We start from the raw sequence: 4,504 nt of genomic DNA, 5'->3' as shown, positions 1-4,504 counted from the left end.
ATATATATAAAATTAAACTTTTTATTTTGAGATCATTATAGATTCACATGGAGTTGTAAGAAATAAGACAGAGAAATCTCCTATACCTTTTGCCTAGTTTCCCTTAATAGTGTACCCTGCAAAACTGTACTAAAATATGATAACCATGATATCAACATTACCACAGTCAAGAAAGAAAACATTTATATATCCAGAAGATCCTTCCTGTTGCCTTTGTGTAGCCACGCCTGCTTCTCTCTTGCCCTTATGTCTTCTTTAACCCCTGGCAACCACTAATCTGTTCTCCATCTCTATAATTTTGTCATTTCAAGAAGGTTATGTCAATGAAATCATACAGTATGTAATCTTTTGGGATTGACTTTTGTCACCCAGATTCTCTGGAGATCCATCCAGGGTGTTGGCTGTAGTGATAGTTCATTATTTCTATTGCTGAGTGATGTTGCATAATGTGGATCTAACAAAGCTGTTTTATAATCACTTACTTATCAAAGGACATCGGGTTGTTTCCAGTTTTTGGCTATTACAAAGAAAGTTGCTATTGCCGGGCACAGTGGTTCACACCTGTAATCTCAGCTCTTTGGGAGAATGAGGTGAGATCATGCCACTGCACTCCAGGCTGGGCAACAGACCAAGACTCCATCTCAAAAAAAAAAACCATGGCCTGGCATGGTGACTCATGTCTGTAATCCCAGCACTTTGGGAGGCCGAGGTAGGTGGATCATTTGAGGTCAGGAGTTTGAGACCAGTCTGGCCAATATGGTGAAACCCTGTCTCTACTAACAATACAAAAAATTAGCCAGGTATGGTGGCACATGCCTGCAGTTCCAGCTACTTGGGAGCCTGAGGCAGGAGAATAGCTTGAACCTGGGAGGCGGAGGTTGCAGTGAGCCGAGATCATACCATTGCACTCCAGCCTGGGTGACAGAGTGAGACTCTATCTCAAAACAAACAAACAAACAATAGAAAAATGTACTTAGTACACCAATAACATGATTAATTATTTGGATTTTATTTTTATTTTTATTTTTTTTGAGACAGAATTTTGCTCTTGTTACCCAGGCTGGAGTGCAATGGCTCATTCTTGGCTCATTGCAACCTCTGCCTCCCAGGTTCAAGCAATTTTCCTGCCTCAGCCTCCCAAGTAGCTGGGACTACAGGCGCCTGCCACCACCACACCCAGCTAATTTTTTGTATTTTCAGTAGAGATGGGGTTTCACCGTGTTAGCCAGGATGGTCTCGATCTGCTGACCTTGTGATCTACCTGCCTCGATCTGCTGACCTTGTGATCTACCTGCCTCGGCCTCCCAAAGTCCTGGGATTACATGTGTGAGCCGCCACGCCCAGCCTGGGGGCCCCAAAATTCTTTGTAGTGGGTGGGGGGGTGCTATCCTGTTAATTGCAGAATGTTTAGAGGCATGCGTGGCCTCCATTTCCCACCTGTAGTGCTGCCTTCCACCCCCAGCTGTGACAATCAAAAATATCTCCAGACATTGCCAAATGTCCCCTGGGGGTAAAAATTGCCCCACTGGCCTCCAGTTATGTAAACTTTTCACATTTCTTTGAAATTAATACACGCTTGTGGGGAAAGTTTGGAAAATCGTTGTAATAGAGGTAAAAATACTATTTTAAACCACGACAGCTGCTTCCCCTCAGGGAGTGGCAGAATTCCTCTCTGGAGTAAGTAGCCTTTTGTTGGGTAAAATAACTTGACTGGCTACTTCTCTGGTGAAATGCAAAGGGGAGGCTCTTCCCCAGGCCTGGTGGATGGAGGCCCTGAAACACTCTGCATTACATATGAATAGGAATTCGTGGGTGGTGATGGAGGAAGGAGGGCAGAAGTGAGGTAAAGGAGGGGTTTGAGGGAATGGGAGGGAGCTGGCCGCAGGGTGACAGGTGGCAGCCTGGGGCTGTACAGATGTGGGTGGGTGAGAAGGGTACTAGGGCGGGGGTGGCTGGAGGAATTTTAAGTGCTGTGATGAAATGGGCACCCTTCTCTGCCCTCCATCGCCAAGTGCCACTCCTCTGCGAAGCCTGTGACACACAAAGTCCTGTGTCAATGGTTCGTAAGAAATTGGGGAAAGTGCAGGGAAAAGAACAGCTAAGGGAGGTGAGTTGTCCGTGGGACTGAGGGTGGAGCAGGGGACAGGAAATGAGAGCCTCAGATGGAGAAGCCCAAGCCTCGAAGGGGGAGGATCCTAGACTTCATTCTGGAGGTGGGAGAGGGGGTCCGAGTGAAATTTATGTAACTCTCAAAGGAGGCAATGATTTAGGCTATTAATTCTGTATAGGGAAATTTGCAGTATTTCCTTCCATAATTTTTTTCCATGCATATTTTTAATGCAGTTAATCTTGCCGTGTATGGCCATTTTTTTTTGTCCGCTGCGTCAGTCCCCTGAGGGGCGGGAGATATTTTCGGTCCCTGCCAATGTCACCATTTTGTGCAGTGCCAGGTGGAGACAAAGTCGCTGGAATTACAGCCGCCTGGTACCTCTGGAGCAGCTGGGTCCCTGGAGGGCAAAGCTGTCTTGAACTGCTTGCAAAGGAGTGAGGGAAAGTGTGTGTGTGTGGTGTGTGTGTGTGACAGGCACATGGGAGTGGGTGGGAAGTGGATAGTGTAATTTCTCCTACCTTTATTATTTCATTATTTTTATTTTTATTTTTTTGAGACGGAGTTTTGCTCTTGTTGCCCAGGCTGGAGTACAATGGCACGATCTTGGCTCACTGTAACCTCCGCCTCCCAGGTTCAAGCGATTCTTCTGCCTCAGCCTCCCGAGTAGCTGGGACCATGCCTGGCTAAATTTTTAAAAATATATTTTTAAGTCCGGGCGTAGTGGCTCACACCTGTAATCCCAGCACTTTGGGAGGCCAAGGCAGGTGGATCACCTGAGGTCGGGAGCCTGACCAACATGGAGAAACCCCGTCTCTACTAAAAATACAAAATTAGCTGGGCCTGGTGGCACATGCCTATGTGCTACTAGGGAGGCTGAGGCAGGAGAATTGCTTGAACCTGGGAGGCAGAGGTTGCGGTGAGCCGAGATCGTACCATTGCACTCCAGCCTGGGCAACAAGAGTGAAACTCCGCCACAAAAAAAAAAAAAAAAAAAAAAAAATGTTTTTAGTAGAGACCGGGTTTCACCATGTTGGCCAGGCTGGTTTTGAACTCCTGACTTCTGATTCATCTGCCTTGGCATCTCAAAGTGCTGGCATTACAGGCGTGAGCCACCACGCCCGGCCATTCTCCTTCCTTTATGACACTCTCTTCTGCAAACAGGGCTCTCAAAGGTCCCTCAGAGATTTAGTAAACAGGCCTTTTGGTTTTTCACTTTGCCTTTTCTGCTTGTAACTTAGACTAGAGTCCTTGCAAATTAGGTCCAAGGTTTATCTGCAAGTAGGGCACCATGAGGTTTTGTCCTAAGATGAAGTTCTGTTTTAGGATTAGTTCTCTCTCAGGGGCCTCTGCCAACTCTCCTGCAACTCACTTGCAGGGCTGCCTCCCAGCCCCTCCGGATGGACTGAAGCCTAGGAAGTACCCAGGTGAAATGCAGGGTTACGTTCAAGCCACAATGTTACCGGAAAGGTGTCCTCATTCAGACCCCAAGAAAGGGTTTTTGGATCCGCACAAGAAAGAACTCGGGGAATATCCATAGAGTAACGTGAAAGCAAGCTTATTAGGAACGTAAAGGAATAAAAGAATGGCTACTCCAGTGGCAGAGCAGTGGCATGGGCTGCTCAACTGAGTACACTTCTAGTTATTTCTTAATTATATGCTAAACAAGGGATGGATTATTTATGAGGTGTCCAGGAAAGGGGTGGGCAATTCCCGGAACTTAGGGTTCCTCCCCTTTTTAGATCATATAGGATAATTTCCTGATGTTACCATGGCATTTGTAAACTGTCATGGCGCTGGTGGGAGTGTCTTTTAGCGTGCTAATACCTTATAATTAGCATATAATGAGCAGTGAGGATGACCAGAGGTCACTTTCGTCACAGTCTTGGTTTGGGTGGGTTGTGGCCAGCTTCTTTACCATCACCTGTTTTATCAGCAAGGTCTTTATGGCCTATATCTTGCGTCCACCTCCTATCTCATCCTGTGACTAAGAATGCCTAACTTCGGCTGGACGCAGTGGCTCACGCCTGTAATCCCAGCACTTTGGGAGGCTGAGGTGGGCAGATCACCTGAGGGCAGGAGTTGGAGACCAGCCTGGCCAACATGGTGAAACCCCGTCCTTACTAAAAATACAAAAATTAGTCAGGTGTGGTGGCGGGCACCTGTAATCCCAGCTACTCGGGAGGCTGAGGCAGGAGAATCGCTTGAACCTGGGAGGCGGAGGTTGCAGTGAGCCGAGATCACGTCATTGCACTCCAGCCTGGGCAACAAGAGTGAGACTCTGTCTCAAAAAAAAAAAAAAAAAAAAAAAAAAGAAAAAAAGAAAAAAAAGAATGCCTAATCTCCTTGGAATGCAGCCCAGTAGGTCTCAGCCCCTATTCAACATGGAGTCACTCT

Source organism: Mandrillus leucophaeus, unplaced genomic scaffold (genome assembly GCF_000951045.1).
Source record: "Mandrillus leucophaeus isolate KB7577 unplaced genomic scaffold, Mleu.le_1.0 Scaffold82, whole genome shotgun sequence".
Classification (NCBI taxonomy): Eukaryota; Metazoa; Chordata; class Mammalia; order Primates; family Cercopithecidae; genus Mandrillus; species Mandrillus leucophaeus.
The sequence above is the reverse complement of the archived record's forward strand: the minus strand, read 5'-3'. Positions refer to the sequence as shown.